Below are 21506 nucleotides of genomic sequence, written 5' to 3'. Positions count from 1 at the left end.
TATATATATATATATATATATATATAATGAATCATAATGAAATGAATACTAATAATGATATTAATAAAAAGAACGAAGGCAGAGTAAGCGTCAAAGAATAAAAATATAACTAATAATACTGAAAAAATAATGATAATAATAAAGACGACGAGACGATAAAGGTGATGAAAGCACATTAGCGATGATGACATCATGCAAAAACACAGAGACGCTCCTGCTAATGAATGTAAAAGGAGTAATGAAGAAAGCAAGGGAACGAGGGATAAACAGATAGATCACTGAATAAAATCTAGCGCGATAATAAATAAATGTTTTGATATAAAAGCATATAATTGTTGCTCCGTGTGTCTTTCTTGTCTCTTAGGTATTCACTGGTTATAAGTTACAATACAATAGACAGAAGGGTTAAAAATACTAATCACTTAAGACATCGGACCCGCTAAATTTGGTGGCATGTAGATTAGAAGTAGTTAAGCTTCCTATTCGAGCATGTTATCCGAGGACGTTAGTATAACTGGATGCAGAGTATGATAGTGCTAGCTTTATGAGCAGCAAATTTGTGATTTTGAATCACTCACACAAATTAGGGATGATTTTCACGTTGAACTCTTGTTTAGCAAAGTTTACAAAAACAAGATACATTTTTATGCAAAAAGAGTCCGGCAAACACCAAACGTATACACCATTGCAGCGTTCAGAACGGTTAAAAATTCATACGAAGTGGAAGCGGGGCCCTGCGGGATTAGCGTAGGTCTTTTCGTCCTTGAGTGATTACTAAAGCTAGGGTTCTTTCTTAAAAATCCATTGTACTAACTTACTAGCGATCTAGAAATCATATTAATATTTGGAAAACATCCCTAAGAGGGATTGTAAGGAAATAAACATCTTCTTCTACAGTTAGAAAATCTACACTGCAGTTAGATACAGTATAAGGTCTACCTTCTAGTTCCAGATGAATATCGTCCACGTAGGTGCTAGTCTTTCTTTTGTTTATATTTTAGTTCTTCTTTTCGTAAGTTTCTCTCGTTGTCAAGTAAAGTAAGTATGATTCAGCCTCTATCAACCCTGGGTGCCACTCTCCATGTAAGTAACTTTAAAGAAAGTTATCTTGTAAATGCTATATTCGTCTGTACAACAACTGAATATTAAGTATGTGCTTCCCTATAGACGCTAATAGCGTATCAAGCTCACGTCCTTTCTCTCTTCTATTACCATTTTTGCGTATCTATTATGCGATAAAGGCAAAGATAGCATATATGTCACATCTGTCCTGGCCTAATATATATGTAGTTGCAGTACGTTGAAAACTTATCCGTAGGTGTAACAGAACTTATTTGTGTTAAGTTCCACGTGGTGGCGGTACAATAGACATTACTTTAATAACATGTAGACCACAATAACAAATTGCCTTTTCGAAGCGTCGTAGCTGCCCATTGCTTTAGTTGTAGCTTTTAAGAGTTTATGAAGGCGCGTATTGTGCATTGTTTGTCGCCAGATAGGCTTTTTACTCAGTCTAATGGTAATCGTTCGGAAGTACTACGTCATTCTATGGCTTTTACCGCTTCCAGAAATCATGTGGCCATAGTGGCTAATTAGAACGTATCAAGAGACAACAGTATCTGCGGGGAAAACGCCCAGTTTCGAAATTGCTATAAAATAAGATAGATGATTATGATTGACCAGTAAAAATGTTCGCGTTACGGAAAACCTTCCACAAACTCTCGTGTATGTGCAAACAGAAAACAGGAACTTAGGATTGGGTCTTTGGTCGCACTTAACTCATGCTATAACCGTAACAATAAAGGTTCGCGATTTGAGTACGAGGCCGATTTCATTATCAAACAGATGAAAGCTTTACTTAATTGCAATTGTGCTCAATTATCTTTATGCTTTTTTTCTTTTAGGTAATTATAAAAATACATAGAAGTACTTTATCGTTCCTGACGCGTTACTTACCGTCTATCATTCTCCCCACCCATCTACTTATTCTTTCCGAACTTCGAGCGATTATAGTATTAGACACACTCACTCACACTTAATATTGTTTTGTGTGCGATATTTTTCTCTATGTAATCGTCTGCTGTTGTACGGGCGTTCGATTGTTGTCCAACATTTGTTAAAATATTTTGCAGTAATTTTCTACAAACAAGCAGGTTAGTTTAGCTTGAAATTAGCGTAGGCGTTACGTGGCTGCGCAATCCATCGTCGGCCATCAGCTCACGTAGCCTGAAAGCATAGACACATACAGTTAGTCATAGACATATACGGGTGTATCTACAGGACGAGGGATACCAGCAGGCCAGGCAACGAGTGCTTGTAAAACGGAAAGAAATGGCAGCGAACGGTTTTCCTTCCGCCTTTCGGGCATCCGCTACATGGCACACCTCATTATAGTGCGTAACAGAAACAGGAGCGCCAGCCGCGACAACATCGATGTGAATCACAATAACAGAGCGAAGCGTCGATGGGGATAAAATAGCGCAACATTTTAGAAAAAAAAAAGCTTGATTTTTTCATGACGGCATGTGACGGCAGCGGCGGTTAGATATAATTGTTATTTTTGACAGAATAATGAACCAAGTCAACGAGGAGCCGAACGAGCGCGACAAACGGTCAACTATTAGTTATTGTTGATATCTTTTTGCTGTCCTCCTGCTAAATCATCTAGAAACTGACGTAAGAAAGAGAAAATTTGTTATACATACGCTTCAGAGTCAGAAGCAAGTAGAAACTTGGATATTCGTGTAGAACAGCTCGACGACCTTAGGCCAGACCTGGCCTCTGTAAGCGTAGAACATGCAAAGTTTTTTTAAGGACAAAAAGGTCAGTTTTGCCAGTTCCTACACACGCCTTGATATACTATCTCGTACTTGCGTACTTGTAGATCGTCGGATAATATATCTAAAACTGAATTGATTTTAACTCAAGTAGTATTTACCCCTTTGTCTAGTGCGTGCTTTCATCAAGTGATTAATTTTATATATGCATATTTATAAATTTGACAAGTAGACATCGCCGCAAGTAAAATGTCTTCGGTTTAGTCTGAAAGTAAACGAAACGAAAGTTATAAACGGTTTAATCCATCAAAACGTTCCATTACTCTAGATAATTTATACAGGATACCAAACAAATTAAGTATAGTATAATTAAGTATAAATACTAGCTCGAACATATATTGGTGCGAATAAAAACTCCTTTCAACCTGGCCAGCTTGTAGATCTATACGAGTTGATATATGGGTTGCACACAAATTAACCATTGCTCGTCAACTTGGTACGACTCAACACGCATCTAGACAATGGAGACGGTGTCGAGCAACAAATATACTTACTGCCGGAAGTTAGAAAGTCGGACTTTAGGATAAAGTGAGATCGGCGACACAGTCTTCTGCATAAATGTTTGTATATGCGTGACGAAGACCTGACTAGGCCGATGGCTCCTTGCAGACCTTTGAAACTGTGTCAACAAAAACGCCTGAAACCCGCATGAATCAGCTGCACGTTATTCGAGCACATTTTTTCGGTTATATATTAAATATAGCGTGATTGAATGGTAGTAAATGTGTCGTCCATCATACTGTCTGCTATGTCCATCGATCAATATCAATATATACATAAAGGATTTTATACCACGGTTCAAACAACAATAGGGAATGAAATACAAAAGTCTGTTGACTGGCCCTCTGTGGCGGTTCTAGTTGTATTAGCCTCTCTGCATGGACACAAGCAAACTCCGGACGTAGATACGCCAGTAATCTGTCCCCTAATAGGGCTCAGAGTGCGGTAACAGCAGCTATAGCGGCATCACCAGCAGTGAAATTATGTAGAGAACTTTAACAACGGCCAACGTGAAAATCAACAGAAAACATGTATCGTTCGCTGCCTTCTCTCTATCTTCCTAGTGATTCTCTGTTTGCCGTCGGACTCTTGCCTGTGCATCTAAATATGCGTACATACGCTCGTCGAAAGGACGTAAGCCAGCTTTCAATGTCGCATTGCCCACGCTAGAATTCGTAAAATCACTAACTATATTAAGTGAACCGGCTAAAAACCAAAAGCGCGAAAAATTAGACTCTGTTTGGGAGTAGGCGCGGGGTAGGGGGTATCAATGAAGTATCATATTCTATAGATACATGGTAATATATAATAGGGTGGGATGGAGAGGGAAAAGATACAGAATAAGCCTAAAGGCAGCAGAACTAAACAGATAGGATTCGCATCTCAAAATCAGGACATCGCAGGGCAAAATCAGAAGGCAAACGGCATGTGATCGGGGGCGGGCAAGGGAGAACTAGTGAAGGTATAAGGGGCAGGCTAGCGGACGAGATTCACAAAGCCGACGTAAAGAACAAGAAAGGTATTCTTTCTGTCATAAGCATATTTGCCGCTCTGGTCTGTCCCTCTCTATCGGTTTTTGTGTACCTCCATGAAATGCATATTTCTGAAGCCGAGTTGACTAGGCGGAGGGAACCGCCATCGAAGGCTTCGAGCTTTTCAGGCAACTCATGCTTTTGCCGTAGTGTTCGAAATCTCATTGGGCAAGCGTTGCCTCATCGTTGATGAAAACGGGATGGTCAACTTGAGGTGACTTGACAGAGCTTTGCAATGTGAACAGAACAAAGTGGTAGTTCAAAAAGACATATAAGTATTTGTCGCGGGTAGACTATATTTATTCACATAGAAGATTTTGAACGTGTCGTAGACGGACAAATACGCTGAAGAGAATCCACAGAAACGGCATAGTGAAGTATAAATAATTTTATAGATAATTACATTTGAAGGACGCATTTCGCAACACCCTAGCACAGTATAGATAATTCTAACAGAATTATAAACATTCCTATTATATTATACAATCCTATAGCTACACTTACGTTTTTAGGCTAAGGTCATTTCGATGTATAAAATTTAAATAAATGAGCATAGATCAACTAATTTTCATTATTTAGATAGAGCGCTATAACAGATTTCTGTTTCTATTTTTATGATTTAGAGAGTAAGTCACCCAGTGACGGTGAAAATAGATCAGCGCACAGATATCATCAAGCAGGAATCTGCATCTTTTACAAGCTGCTTTACGGGAACTGTCGTAAGAATTGCCATTGCTGCTAAATCGTATTTTCAACTTTAAATAGTACTGTTATAAATATACAAACCGAGCAATAGCGTTACTTAATCGTTGTACAGGTCAGGTATTCTGCGCAGGCTTCCTGAACATAAAATTATATGGATGTTAGAGAGGATACGTGTATACCACGTAAACTATATACTAGGTGACGATATTCCGGCCAAACTTCTACTTAAAAAAAAAAAACAGCGCGCGCTGCCTTAGCTTCCGCCAACTAAATACATTGGACAAGATATGTGTATAAAGAAAGTAATTTATATTCCGTAATGTCATGGAACCACCAATTAACAGGTATACGGAGGAGGGCTTCGGTCCGATTGACGACGATGCTCATGGAGATTGTGATCCGTAAAGCTTGATGAGTATTGATTCAAACATCATTCAAAAGCATCCGAATAAACAGTAATAATAATAATTTATAATAATAATATATATTTGTTAAAATAATATAATAATAAACAAAGGCTTTTTTCTTTTATCTGACCGACCTCGGCATCGGAAGGGTAGACTTACGCTGGTCACTGGCGTGAAGTTCTTACCCTAACTGTCCACAAAAAAGACAGGCAGCAGAATCTTACGTAAGGTTATGATTACGTAAGTGTGTTGTATAATGTCATACAGGCAAAGGATCATACTTTGCCAGCTATTGTTGAAGCCACTTTTAACGGAACATCTGTTAACAGTGAAGCCGAGTTCGTCTTCATTTTAATTGAATTCAACAGAAAGTCCCTGTGTAATCAGCTCATGTTTGTTATGGATTCTCTGAAAAAAAATAGATGTGTTTGTAATGATCACTGGCATACAGAGGACAAGAATACACACTGACGGGAATAATTTCAATGACATTATAACACGAATTGTGATTCGTTGAAGAATTTCAGGCTAAATACCAGTGGGCCGAATTGGTATACCATCTGGCAGAATAAGCGTAACGTTACTTGCAAGCTCCAGCCATAGTTCCGGCCGATCAATCAACGAAAAAGTTCGTAGGATGCAGAAACACCAGGATGAACGCGACCATTGAACGCGAGGGAAATTTTTACGTCGCTTATGACGCAAAGCGATTAGGCTAGATAAGCACTTCGAGCTTCAGATGCTTACAAATCGCGTTGCGAAATTAATATCAGACGCGTTGCCTTTCAACCCTATCTGACTTTCCTAGCTAGTTATGGCCGCTATGGTGATAGCGACATAGTACTTTTAAGTAGCCTGCTTAGCGTCAAACTTGCGCTTCATACAAAGATAGTTTTTTGTTTTTCGGTACGTTTATTTTACGTCTAAATTTTTCTATCATTCAGCACATCTTCTAGAAGCAGTTTAAATGGTGATTTTTGCTAAGAAATGTAAGCATGTACATGTTCTAGGATCGTTACGCATATAATTAGTTGAACCTACATTAATAACTTAAAGTAGCAGTCGTGTATAAATGTGTTTTTCATCGATGACACTTGTTTAGTTGTTCTTAAGATTTGGACGCCTTTTGATCGAATACCATACCCGCTATATGGTTCCAATGTAAGAGCAATACACAGCTAACTACTTGTGTCGTGCCTTTTGAACGGTTGTGATGGATTTCAAATGCGGCAGGATTTATGGTTATTTTTTTTTTAACCATGAAGGTGTCAAAAGCAGTAGGGCCATTTACAGGCGGAACTGGCATTTCTGTCTGGGCAGATCTTGGGTTCTACACCGTCATTGTGGGACTTTTCTAAATGCTGAACAATAACCATGGCCAATAACGGCGACGTCATCAACGAACTTAGCGGTGGATATTCTATAGGACGAAATTACAATGGTCGCGGACTCTACGTTAGCGACCTGGTAGCGGTGCCGAACAAGCGGATACAGATTAACAAAGTCAAAAAACGCGACGCGAAAATTGAAAAAAAAAATATTGATATGTGATCAATAGCTCTTCTACGAGTCTATGCGTTAATCTCGAAAAGGGTACGAACAACGACAAACGGTTCCGTATAGCGTTTGCGATTGTTGTTGTTACATTTAGAAATACTCGTAAGGCTCACAGATTTCACTCGTTCATGGTTACATGAAAGACAATTATTCGTAACTTGAAAATTATGGCTGCCCTTAGATCATTGCGAGACTATTTTTAGGGAAAAGTCCTTACTATATATACGGGTAGCCTACTTGCTTTACGTAATAATGAAAAAATTTTTGAAAGGAGGTCTAGATGCAAATTTTTCGTTTTCACTAGTTCAGAATAGAAATTATGCGTGGCCAGCGGGTTCCAGTATCGGATCAAATTGTCGTCATGCATTGCGAGGCTTTCTGGTTCGGTGACCTCGTCCTCGACGTACGCGCATATCCCACTTACCGCAGACACCGAAGCAGCTACTAAATTGGTCTGAGCTCTTCTGTGACTTCTGATGACCTTTTGGGCTTTCCGACTTTCCCTGTTTCGCTTAGCGTATGAACCGTATAACATGTTCGTAGTCCACGTAGCTTCGGCATGATGATCATTTTTGGATTATCCTTTAGCCTTGCCTTACTTTGACAGAACTGTCGTGCAGCCGTGTAACCGTGCGCGCGATTGAACAGTGGAAGGGGGGCGATTAGTGAAGTAACTCACGAGAAACTCAGATTGGAGAGGGAGTTCCATGAAATTTCACAGCTATCTTTCTTGGTAGCATAAATTGTTCGACCAAGTTTATTGTTCCCGGCGTTGCTTGTGTTGCTATGCTCTGCGTGCCCTCTCAATATGGCAGGTCCAGTTCGCAGGTATAATTGTTGAAACAGCGCGTATATAGTCACCCATAGTTCCTTCCACAGAGCTCACTCACTTACAATTAGTATGACATTTGTTAACAGACTCATTCTCAACAAGTCCATTCCAAAATATCTCTGGGTTCTCTGCGACTGGTGCTTGGTCCACAGCTGCCAGAACTAGTACAACTACTTCAAGAAATTCATAACGATATCCCTCTGCGACAATCTGCAGAGTCCAGAAGCTTGAAGAGCGATCACGCTTCAGCTTCCCTCTTCGAATCTCCGACTAACTTAAATAAACGTAAATTCAAACATAGTACCTACGTAACAAGCGCGTGCTACAGGTTCGGTCTGACATACCTGCAACGCTACCTATCTTTCATGTTGTTCGAATTCGGCCCTAACCCTTCTAACACGTGCAGTCCTTCCACGTCGTTTGCTTGCTAATCACCGCTGCTTGGCACAGCAGTTGGATATGGGTAAGTTGCTGTCACAAAGCAGGAGTGCGTACAATACGATAAGGTATTTGCCACAGAACTTGCTTTTGCTAGAGGAAATAGGCTCAGCTCGGACCAGTTAAATAAGTTCATGGTAAAAGTTGTCAGATGAACAACAAGCACCTGTTAGATAGTAGCTCGAAAACTCGGACGATCGCTCAGACTCGTCGATATCTGTCTAGGACAGAGAACTTCGAAGCCAAAATGTCTTTTCGTGGAGCTGCACTTACAAGACATGTGTGCATATTATAGTACCTTGAATCGTGGGCTTAGAGAAACTAAGCATTTGCCCTTGATTGCTTTACCTTGTGTTACATTTCTGAGAGTGGAATGAAGTGATCACTTGCAGGATGATTGAGAGTAAAAATTTGTTGGAAAATATGTGTGTCGCCATATGCATATTGTTTCATATCATTATTACTATTCTAGTTATTGCTATTACTAATACTTTTCACCGGTTATGTCGCTGGCTCATTACTTAATAGTTCAGCCTTACGTAGTTGCATATTTTTGCATATGGGAAAAAACTTGAAGACGCTAAAACAAAGACACCTAACGCCTCAATACAAACGGTTAATCTCTATAATGGTATAATTGTATTATACGTAGTGTGTGAGATAAGTGGCGGTTGTATGTTTCTCAGAAATATCGTCGTTTATTTGTAGCTTATAAGTTCTTATAAGCTTATAAATTTGTAGCTTATAAGGGTTACTGCTTCGACCGAAAATACCTTTACATTTCAGGCTTGTTTACTCAGCTTTGATGGCCTGTTGTATAATCATTTTCGGGGCAAAGCGTTTTAGCCATTAGCTTCTGATGAAGCAGTAACTTATAACGAAAGATTTGTATAGAGATGTACTTAGGTCCTTTTTCCGAATTTGGCTTTCACGTGTTTCGTGGATCCGCTTAATGCTTTTTGCGGCCTAAAAGATATCCCAAAAAATTTGACATAACAAAAGCTGACATAGGCAATGATAGGGTTTTCCGCAGAAAAATCCGTTTGAACGACTGCTCTCACCATTGAAACTGAGAAGGTGAGAATTTAGTTTAAAAATTAAATACCATTAAGTTCATTGTTTGCATAGAAATCGAGATGAAATTACGCTCTCTTGCATGAAAATTGTTTATATGTTTAGTATAATATGAAACTGCTGGGGAACTGTGTCAGTACAACGACACATGTTCATAATACCAACGCTACCGGTTTTCCATTACGCCGTTGAATACTTCGATCAGGTTGCGCTGTTTCAGCGTTTCAGAAAGGTGTCAAAGGTTGACCGATAGCGGCAAAAGTGGCTCTTCGTCTTTTTCGATATCAGTCTACCTATTTCCCTCAACGGCGGAAGTTGGGCTTGTTTATGGAACGCCGAGATGAATGAGTTCGCCAAAAAGACACACTGTCACTGATGCAGCACATGTATAAAAATTGGCCCTTCGCCGCATATGACGCCAAAAAATAAACAGATTAGTCTGAAAAAGCAACATTGTTAGTCAAGAAAGAAGCCAGGAAAGCGAAATTTCTAAGATAACGCATAGTGTATTTGAAAAAACAGGACGGCAACAAAGTATACAGGTTTATGAGAAGATCAGCCCTGAACATACAGTGGTCAGGCCCATATAATACACGAGATACTCGTGAGAAATCCATCCCAAAGACTTATACTTATTTGATCGAAAGGAACGAACGGCAGAGTTTTCCATCAAGTGCGACATCAGCTGTACACTGAGAAATTGTAGTAGAACAATTTAGGATTATCACTATGGACGAGCTCCAACGAAGCTATTCTGACTGCTTTACTCGAGAAGCCATTCTTTATAAGCCTGTTTTACTGCTCCCGAATATGCAGGTCCTGGGTATTTTTTGCTCAAATGATTGTTCGGCCAAAAAGTTCAAAATGGGCCAGTGATACCTCCACGGATGTTCATCCGACAGAGTTATCATGGATGCCAAAGTAATGCCCAACAAAACAGATAGCGTTTAATATAATAATAATTGTTGAAAGTTAACGTTATTGTAAATGAAATTTTTTTTGCGGTACTAAGCATCGTCTCGCAGGAACTTCGCGAAATACAAAGGGTCCTTACAGGAATCTCCCCTGCGGAACCAGATCCGGTGGAGGCTGCATGTAACTGTCAAGCTAGCTGCTTCGAACTCTTAAAAACACTGCGTATTATGATAAATAGGTGTTATATACAATACTCTTTCTTTTACGTAAGTAGCGATTCCCAGGAAAACATGTGTTAATCAACAACAGGCAGCTAGTATTCAAATACGCACTAGACGATGATCTAAGATTTAAAACGTGAGCGGCTATTTTTTTGAGTAAGCAAAGTCTGATGTTATCTTCAGCGCGTCGCAGCGTAACTATCAGTGTTAAACACTACATAACACGAAATCGGTAATAAGAAGAACGATAACTCTAAGTATATCATGATTCGATCAATTATTTTTTACGAGCCGCTACTGACGCAGCTTCTGCAACGGTCGTGTTACCAAACCAGCCGCTGAGAGACCCTGGAAAAGTCAGTGTTCCACAGAAACTGACTGAGCGCGCTTTGCCCGCTGCCAAAGTCCTTAAAGTGCATATGTCCTTAAAGTGGAACATAATCAAGAGTAAGCAGCAGCCGCTACGCGGCATCAGTGTTAAAGCGTAGAGGAAATTGCATTGTTCTTGTCTCTATTTTTGCTGTTGGCGTCGGCACTGCTGTTTCGAAATTCTGCAGTTTAGTTTTCGCTGGATGATTGCTTGCTGGGCCATTTTTACGGGTCTGACTAAATGCCCAGATAGCTACAGTCTGCCTGGTTCGTCGGTTGATGTCGTCCTTATCGCTTTGTTGTTCCATACGGTGAATGTTGAGAGTGATAATGGAGCGCCGCCGCTGCTGTTACGGTGATATAGTTTTTCTGCTGTTGTTAGCTGTCTTCTAAGATTTATTTGTTACCGAGCCGTGCTGTGACCGCGATGGTCCGCTGCTCTTCCATACCGAAGAGAACATAGATGTGCTAGTAAGTCTCTATTGGATACAGAGACATAACTACTCTCTCCCATATATATAATAATATCGTCATCATAATATTTAGGTTGGGGTTGTTCTGCACAAACGTTAGCGTAGTTAGTAACTAAATAGAAATATAATAAAGGAAGAACATGTCAGATAATTAAAAACATAATTTAGGTAAGATATAAAACAGCAGGGAAACGGAATCTATAATGTAAATGAGTACGCCTTGGTGTCTTTTGAATGAATGGAAGTTGCAGTCAGTTCTGTCGGTAGCGGCAACAGCCGCGATGGCAGAGAGCGCTTAATCTGCTTCTATTCGAAAAGCGACATTGTTCGCCGCCGCCGCCGCCGCCGCAGAAGATAGACAGAAAAAGGGACGATGATAATAAAATGTTTTATATTTATATGCATGTGGCGTACTTATTTGGTGAACTAAACAGTTTATCATTATGTAGGGAAGGTGTCTTTGTCAATTATATTACAAAACATGAGTCCACTTGTCGCTCCATACGTTTCTATAAGCGAGTATCCTTATTTACCGTCAGAGCGGGCCGATTCAGCTGGGTTAGGTCACGTTCGAGCCTTCTGCCGTTGTCACCATTAGTATATTATAGATTCAGCACTGTTTATGTTATAGCTACGATTTATTGCAGTTCCCATCAGATTGAATAAACATATTTCGGGGAGATTTTTGCAAGCAGACGTTAACGCTCAAACACTCTGTTTCACGAAAGAAAGCGAGTAAATGATCGGCGCCCTATGGACTTTACTCTCTCTTATTTTTTAAGTATCAACTTTTTTTTTTCGGTTCGAACTTGTCATTACCACATGTTGCTAATGGAAACACGCTAGTCATATTTAATTTTATAACGTCCTTGACTCAGATGACTTTTTTTTTTTCTAGAAAAACGACTAGACACCAGTATGTGCTTGTGCCGCGTTTTTGGGGACGTTAATTACTGTCAAATGTACATAGATTACGCTGTTCCTTCCCTTCTACCGCAAATGCCGTCCACTGCAGGCATGTAGCAATACGTTAACTATGTCAGTTGTCCTGTTTGACTATACTGCACGCTTATTACCATTCATTTCTATATGTATGGCGCACTGGAAACACAAACAGCTAATACGGCACGATGTTATATTCTATATCACACATAGGCGTATGCATCGGTATTGGTTTCAAACTTTCATTGAGTGCTTTTACTTGAAACAGCTCAGTAGGAGACGCGGGATGGTTTTCAGAGAAGGGCAGCGCTTAATTCCGGGGATAATCAGAAAGGCTGTTCGCCAGAGAACGATCCGTTCGTTCAGTGACCCCGAGCGAGTGTCCTTGTCCGACGAGAATAATAATAATAATAATCATACGCTGGCTTTCTGTTTAGCTCTGCTAAGCCGCGAGTAGGCGTTGCTCGTATGAAGTCATTGCGCCACACGCGTATAAACGCATGTGGAGCACGCCATCCATAAATAAATCAAACGTGGATGCTTAAAATGGACGATACAGTAAAATCATTCGACAAACGTGCTACAATGTTTACTATGTGCGAACATATTAATGACGATTTCTACCTACTGCATGTAGCATTGCACTCATGAGTTAGAGTGGCACGATAGTTACATGTCTGCTTTCCGTCATAGTTATAACTTGCGCGCTGTCGACGAAGGGAACGACTGAAGCCTATAAAGTTACTAATGCCGAATTGGAATGAGAACTCAAGGTGTTATAGACCGATCAAATTGATACGAATACGTACGGTGTGTATTCGCAGAACGGACAACTTGTATCTAGTCGTTTATTGACGCTCATCTTTTTTTTTTTTTAGGCGAAGGTAGAGAAAAAGGATCAGAAAAGAGGTCCTAGCCGGTACAAATTTGGATAAAGATTTTAAACGAGACCAAACACGAGGCAGCGATTTGAGACATAGTTCAAGGCCGGTCTAAGTTCAGTCTCGATGGCCAACGAGGACAGAAGAATATACCATTCTGAGTTTGTAATCAAGAGCCATTCATTAGAATGCGACTAGACTGCCTCGAAACGGCTTGCTTTTAGCTAGACCCTAGGGACTGCGCTGCTTGGGTTATACGTCTTTTATTAAAAACCATAGAACAAAAAAGCACTGTATTGTCCCTATATACTTGAACGGTATTTGTTTTAAATAGGCTAGAAGACAGCCCTCTGGAACAGATTCATTTTAATAAAGGTAATGTTAGCTTTTTTAACTAAATGTTTTACATTAAAGAACTTATAGACCAGGTTTTCATTACGAGAAATATATGGACTCAGCGATATCATTTTCGTATCATGCAGATAAAATCCAAAAAGCTACAATTATATGCATGCTACTAAGGCTTAATGATAATTCTCATTTTATACGTTTTTATTAGATTGCCTTGGTTTTAACGAAATTAACTTTTTCGTGTTTTTTTTTTTATTGCATACAACTAGGTAAAAGTATTGAGGAACAATTTAGTTTGGTTGGGGTGTCAACTTTTAAATTTCCACCAAGCCGCCATTAATTTCTTTATTTTTATCAGAAACACAGTGTTTCGAAATAGTAAACCAGGACTAATGACATCCCCATATCAATAAGATAACAATTTCATACTGTCTTTATATTTAATGTTTAAGTTATTAATCTGCTTAACATAAACGTATAGAAGTATACAAGTTTAATCAACATACGAAGGAGGCTTAACATTTCACTAGTCGGTCATAAAGTTGGAGGGTTTTTATAGTATAGCACTACTCCGTGTAATCCCATTCCTTAAGGACATATTTTCTTCGTAACTTGACGGTTTTACGCAGCGTTGTCATAACTCTCGTTGGCACCCCACTAACTTTAGCCTTCGAAGTGTTGTTCTGAAGACGCGTTTAGTCCTTGTCTCCTCTTTACGCATCCTGTTCCAATATTATCTCCTAAACTGCTTTGGACCGTCATCATTTCTATTGCTATCCATAAGAAACAACCCTGGTACGAAAACTTCAGGGGGTCCGCTCTACCTTTTCCAGCTCGTCCTACTATCCAGCACCAGTTTGTCCATGACCAACTAGCAGTAGTGGCAAGTTCACCGAACTTAACACGAAAGCTGTGTAACGTCGCGTAACTATATATAGTCCCCCCTTCGCTCTCAATACTTTTCCACCCGACATCCAACTTCTTTCAGTACCTCCCCATTGACTCGCTTTCTCCCGTCAACGTTTGCTGTAGCTCCGGCAGAACTGACGTACTTTCCGACCTTCATCAGCTAATGCTAGCAAGTAGAACTCCGAGGAAGGCTAGCAGTTGAGGAACGCAAGCTTCGCTGTTCTTTGGCTGCGGGAAGCAGGAAAAAAAGCGGTAGGGAAAGAGAGAGAGAGAGGGAGGGGTTATGTTGAGGTAGTGAATGCACAGTAGGTAGGTAAACCATAGATGAGGACATCGTACATGGGTCCTCTGAAAAAGAAGAACCCGGAGAGGGTAATCGAGGCAGCTAAAAAGGTCATGGTTTGTTTGGCAAAGATGGAGATGACTACGAAAAGCGTAGCTAGATGCTAATGTTTTGGGTTTTTCGTAAGAAACGAAAAACAGGTTAGCCGAGGAACCCCAAGAGATGAAAAACCGAAGCCGAGAGACTGAAAAGACAAGTTGTCTTGTAGCTTTACCTTCCCTTTTAGCTTTCGTCGTCCCTAATTATGAACACACTCACCTATACATATAGACCCAACTATCTGAGCCGTTGCTTCCTTATTTTCCCGTTGCGAATTCAGTGAAGCAACGCCTTGAATGAATTTACAGGGTAAGCAATCTTTGGCATAACAGAAAATAGCCACGGTAGTAAACGGTAGCTGTAAAGCCATCCCGGTTTCGAGTGAAAGGAATATTCAGTGTATAAAACGTCACGCGTCTATAAATGCAAACAAACCTACGGGGCAGGTTGCCCGGGCTGGACAAAATACACTGGTGCTCTTTTCACATAAATGGTTCACTAAAAAGTCGAAAGTTACCACAGACGTCTCGAGTGACTCGCTTCCTAAACTGGCAACCAACAACTGCTTGGTATTTACGTTTCTCTACAACACTACGACTTACAATATCACTATATCTATGGATGTTGTACTCACGAATAAACTAACGACCTTTATGATAGCATACACTTAACTTAGCACAAATTACGTACTACTGGACCTGTGCCTCGTAATCATAAGCTGTTACGGCGAAACCACATTTCACTCGCAACTTTTTCCAACTTATCTGTAGCGTCCTTGCTTTGTTTGGTGGAATAGATTGAAATGACTCGAATCAACGCTACCTGACTTCACAGTGGGAACCTTTTTTTTTTTCTGTATATTTAATTATGTATCGCAATATTTTCAGATCTAATTAGCGCCTCATTTGCTTGGCAGCTGCGAGTTCGATACGAAAAATTCGAAGACGGTTTCAATTTAACTACCTGTAAGGTAAATTTTCCAATATTGTAATGGATATCTAACGCCTGTGAGATTTCTATCTTTAAGTATTAGTATTATGGCTGTGTCAGCCTGTTTTTCTGTTCACAGTATAATAAATGGTCAAAATAGTGAGAATTGAACCGTGTAATGCCTTCCAAGCGGTATACGTGTGAAAGGCAAAGATTTATCTGCCATAGCCCAGCGTCTATCTTTATAACAGCGTAGAACAAAATGTCTTTTAAGTTTACGTGATCATGTCATACAAGTGTTTCAAATATATCAACGCCCCTACATAAGCATCCATTTATAATTGCCATAATCATATTTAACTACATAATTAAGTCATAAAAGTTCTCTTCTTTGCTGAAAGCTAGATTTTAGAAACACTTTTCCAAGCCTGACATATATATATATATATATATAGCTCAACTCATAACTGGATTAACTGTTGGCTAACAAAAACCAATTCTATTATGCAAAAAAAACAAGCTAATACATTGCGATCGTATTGTACTGCCATATACATAGTGCGTGTTGAAGATAACACAGACTTACGAGCTCTTCCTTATGCGGCTACCGTTTGTTACCATCTGTTTGGTAAAAGATAATCGTAGCAAGGTTTGCTTGAGCCACCGCATCGACGCACGTACGTGCACAGGCCATTGTTTGACAAAAGCAAATATCGCATTAGTGACAGCAGTAACAACTGAGATGTTCGATTTGTGGGCATCTTGTTCATGTCGGCGATACTGCGTCTGTTTAAATCAATGCCAAAGCGGCCCATTGTATCGGACCCATGGATTCGGCGGATTTGATACAAATTGTACATAGTTCCGTTCAGTCGAATGATACTGGCTCGTAGTTTTCTCTATGGGATCTCATCTTAGCCGACACGTAATGGCTATAATCAATTTCATTGTCACCTTGCGGATAAAAATGCCTGGAAAACAGAATAATGGAAGCAAGATAGATAGATAGAGAAAAAGCGCGGGTGTTGTTCCTGTGAATTTGTTCACCCTGCTATGCTGCATCACTATTAACATTAGTGATTCAACAAAACGCAACAAGAATACGTATGTCTAGTAAATTCGTATAGGCCAGCGGAAGCTAGCGGGACTGTAGTATTGTAGAGTAGCTGAAGACGACTATAGCTTGTAAGTATGTTTGTTTGTCTATCGTTTGGGGTTATAAATAGATTAATTTGAACTAGGCCCATTCATGACTGCAATTAGTAGGTAGAAAGTGTGATCCGGCTAGATGATACGCGCTTTTTTGGGTGCGTTGACCATTAACTAACAAATACGCACCAACGCCGCTTCAAATCTCAGTGTTGGCTAAAACGATTACCAGAAATTAATAGCTAGGAAAAAGCAAGGAAAAAATAATTTTCAAGAGTATTAGCTGCTTATATGGTCATCATATCGTTTCATAGGTCCGTTAGAGGAAACTCACTGAAGTGTAGCAAAACCTACCTTGGTTAAACCCGTAATAACGGTACGTCTTTGACGCTATGCCTAAAAAAGGTGATTCTGGGGACCTGTTCGCATAAGTATTAACAGTTGAAACAATTATAACAAAAAAAGACACAATGAACAGACGCGTTTATAAGCCAATACACATAATAAGCCCCCGAAGTATTCGTTATAGAAGATCTGTGTATATTCGTTTGGATCTCAAACTCCGGAACAACTGGCGTAAGTTAGTTGGCCCTTGAGTTACTCGACCTTGGGCTTATTCAGGCATACAAGATATACGTAAGTTAGAAGAAGGTCCAGTTTTCATAAAAACAATACATATGATACGATATAATCCTGCTCGTGGACAGAAGATGCTTAGAAGCCATAAACTGGCTTTAAGTTAGACATTCGAACGGTGCATCTTTTAGCCATAACGTATTTGATCAAATCTGCAGTCTGCTCCGTGGCTAAGTGGTAGGCATCAGCGTGCAAATCTACCGCATACGTCGACGTCTTTTTCCACGTCTGTCCGTAAATAGACAACCTTTAAACTATGACTCGACTGCGGAGTCTGTGATGGTGATAGCGCACGAGGTCGACCACCGCTTTCCGAGTGGTTGTTTGCTTGGTTAGACGCTCGGATGGATGGCCGACCGACCGACCGACCGACCGACCGACCGACCTGCCGGCCGGCCGGCCGGCCAGCCGCTTACTTACGAGCGGGCTCGGCTCCATTTCTTTTCCCGCTGTCGCCATGTTCGCAGCCGCGTTATCGCGTTTCGTTTGTATTAGGGGTTTTTGTCAACTCTAGGCGCTTTCTTGTTCTCTCAATGTTTGCTATTGCTGTGAGCGGCGATATCTGATCCGCGCGCCTGCCGCCGGTCTACCGCCAATGCGCGCGTCGCCGGCGGCAGAAGCCGACACAGTCTTGCCTACATTATGCAAATATTGCCGCTAAAGCTGGTGCCTTGTGCAGAGCCTCAGCAGAATGACTTGGCTCACAGAAAGAGCAGGAACTGTAGCGACGTAAACAACAACCACGCGAAAGATGGCGGTGGCATTAACGACGCCGATAAAACCAACGACGAGAATCTGCTAGAACGCAGTAATTCTTCACCTACCCAATATAGTACATAGAAAATAATGGAGTTGTTAGAGGATGCGACGCAACTACTTGATACGGTTTGCTGTTATTTTTTTATGGCACTCCTCCTTAAAAGTTCGATATTTAAGAAGATTGTAGGTGAGGGCATCACGCCATGTTTGTTAGCTTTAGTTTATTTGGATAGATCGATGTTTCTTTTTTAGTTGATCATACTTTTCGTGTAGTATACATGTTGTGAAGTTGTTGATAGAACTTGAATCAGCAGTTACTAACTTCCTTCGGCCAGAACGGACTAGAATTGGTTAATGTGACCAACTGGTTTGCGTTAGGCTCGAAAAGTGCTGACGGGTTGTGTTATTCGACTGAAGTAATTCATTTAAATCCTTAAATGCTAGAAAACTATCCTAGATATTCTTGCTTAAAATACACTGGAGTACTTCTACTACGCAGAGCATGTTGGTTGTTTGTATTACAGGTTATATATATATATATATATATATATAAGAATAAGGTGTGTATCGTTTTCGTCTTATTAACAATCTAGATTCTATTTATCTTAACCATTTGTTTGTTATAGTAGACCTTTTTCCGATCACAGTGGTGTATCCAATTCCATTGGGCTGAAGTAAATAGGCCTCACTTCAATGAATTTCCTATAGCTAGCGAACGGACGTTTATGCAAGCGAGTATAAAAATATGTTGAAGTCATTAGATGCGTATAGTAAATATCTGCTCGCAGTAAATGGCCTATACAGATCGATAGCATATATCATCGACATAATCTAGTACGGATTTATTTTCGCTGATTGCACAACAGTAAAATGAGATAGTTCATCTGTTAGCAAACGGCGTACCAGCGGTACGGATACAAACTTTCAATCCATTTTTGTGGTAGACGTCTTATGGTGCCGGCTAACGTTTGAGCTGTGCAAATGGGGAATTAGTAGACACAAACAAAAGGATTATTCAATAATAATAAAACGTTCCGCTGGATCGTTTGGCGGAATACTGAACACGCCACGGTTTTTCAAAGGAGCCACCCAATCAGTTTTTCGTTCCCTAGTATGCTGGTGACCAATAGCAAAAGCAAAACAATATCCAAGAACGCGTATGACGCATAAGCGCCGAGAGGGAATATAGAAGCCGTAAAGGATCGCCGCAGAACTGGTCAAGGGTCAAAAACAACAACTTCTAGACAATGCAGTTATGAAGCTCAAGTGTAGAGGTGAGGCAAGGGAGTCTCGGCGCCGCCGCCAGCAGGCGTATTGGTCCCTGAAGTGCCCTACATAGGATGAGCCTGTTAGAACTTGTTTTCGCTTACGTTGCTACACCGGTAACAACAGAAGCAGGAATTGGGCGCGCATATTAGGTTACCGACAGGCGAGTTTTGAGCTACCTCGACCTGTTGAACCTTTTCGATCCTTCGGTGCCTTAGGAGCATGTCTACAGAGAGAACAGTTTACCGGGAGCTACACGAGACGCAACGCGCTCCGGTAGAAAGATCTACCTTGTGGCCTATACAAGAATCACTGCGTTGATTATTTACGACAAGAAACGTTAACGCATAGACCTGTAGTTTACGTGGCAGATCACGATGAGCACCGAAACACATTGTTGGTAATTGTTTGCTTCCTCGGTGAAAACTAGTGTACAAGCCAGGTCTTCAAAGCGTGAGAGTTAGCAGCATACTCTGCTGACTCGTGCAAATACAGACGGAAATATAAAGTACTAAAACCATATAGTTGCACGGGCAGCACGTAGCGCAAAGACGAGGCCTGTTTAGCCGTTCTTGCAGGTTGTAATTCAGTCGACCATTAATGGACAATAAGCACTGCTAGAGAGCTGCAAAAGCAGGACACAAGACTAATAGAACAAAAGGACAAACAGGACTACAACAGCTCTACCAAACGTATCTTACAATACAGCTACCTAGGTAAAGGCTTTTGTATAGTTTGTTATGATATATGTTTATGCTACGGCCAGCATCTTTACCAGCACACTACCATGATATTGAGTCAATAATCGGCTTTTGGCTTCTCTGTTGATTCTGTCAAAAGTGAGTGTCTCCCCTCGTTGTTTTCCTTGTCACCAAAAATTACGTCAAAGCAACAACGAGCGCCGGACCGCAACAGTTCGGTAAGGAAGCCGAAAGACCAGCTGATAGGTAAACGAAGGAAAGAAGCTATTGAACAAAGGAAACCGTATAGGCACATTATATAGCGTAAACGACAGGTGAATACAGGGTTCTAATAGAGGCCATAGAGAGGTTGTGCGCTAGTTTTTTTCTTACCAACGAAAATAAGGATTGTGATGAGTGATGATGATGCGTTAAGGGTGTCCATGTCAGGGGACAGGGACGCAAGGTTGGGGGTGAGGACGTGTTAGAGAAAGGTTTAAGGACAAACGAGGCTAGCGAAGGCGGGCAAACGCTAGCAGAAGGCACTAAGAAGACCAGGTGTTACAGAGTCACTTGTTGCTGATCGCTGGGTTGGGTTGTCGCAATGAAAACTCGTCTACTTGTATATGGCAAATATCACTGCTCACTCGCTTTAATTAAAATGAAAAGGTTTGAGTTAATGAATTGAAGTAACGCATTTTTCAGGTCGAATTAATTATTAAGAATTTTTTATTTGTTAAATAAGTGACTGATTTCAGTAAGCAGCCATCGTTAATTCTTACTAGCTCCATTGAAAGTTTCTAGCATTTTTTTTTACTCACTAACTGCAAAACCTTACTCTTTATTTCTACATTATCTTTCTTTGTGTAAAAAGTAACGTGAGTTCATGTTCTTATTTAAAGCGAATGTGTTAAAGAAACATCAGTTACTAGTCGGTTTTGTTAAAAATGCCTGCTTCCTGTCTCTAAATGTAACTACCTGATAAAATACGAAGTTCAGATCTTCCAATACACCGTCGTAAATACTATATGACTAGTTTTTCAGCTCCTGGTTGGCATAAAGCTATGACGACATACTTATATATTGTACGGTGCATATACTGATTCTATTAGTCGTCTACATTAGGCGATACTGAAATGGCTGCCTGTATATTATATAAGAATTACTCATCCTTTATGGAAGTTCTTCGGTTGCCAGCTTTAGTATGATTTCTAGTCTAGCTCGAGAACTAGGAATCTCTTCAAGCTTTGGCAATGATGCT

The 21506-nt window shown here is 40.4% G+C and overlaps 1 protein-coding gene across 2 annotated transcripts in view; it reads right to left on the bottom strand.

Annotated features, from left to right (window-relative positions):
* LOC147756937 (uncharacterized) overlaps nucleotides 1-21506 on the bottom strand; it is a 43855-nt gene continuing 22349 nt past the window's right edge. Inside the window, exons 2-4 of one of the 2 annotated variants that reach the window (XR_015322963.1) lie at nucleotides 3332-3474; nucleotides 2706-2781; nucleotides 1-2226 (exon numbers count right to left, since the gene is read on the bottom strand). The gene's annotated coding sequence lies outside the window, so the exon portion shown is untranslated. Of the gene's footprint in view, nucleotides 2227-2705; nucleotides 2782-2938; nucleotides 3043-3331; nucleotides 3475-21506 lie in introns of those variants that run through there. The other variant, XR_015322966.1, reaches the window with a different exon arrangement.

Source organism: Varroa destructor, unplaced genomic scaffold, assembly GCF_002443255.2.
Source record: "Varroa destructor unplaced genomic scaffold, Vdes_3.0 BEIS01000003.1, whole genome shotgun sequence".
Classification (NCBI taxonomy): domain Eukaryota; kingdom Metazoa; phylum Arthropoda; class Arachnida; order Mesostigmata; family Varroidae; genus Varroa; species Varroa destructor.
Note: the sequence above shows the minus strand (reverse complement) of the source record. Positions and strands in the feature narration are given on the sequence as shown.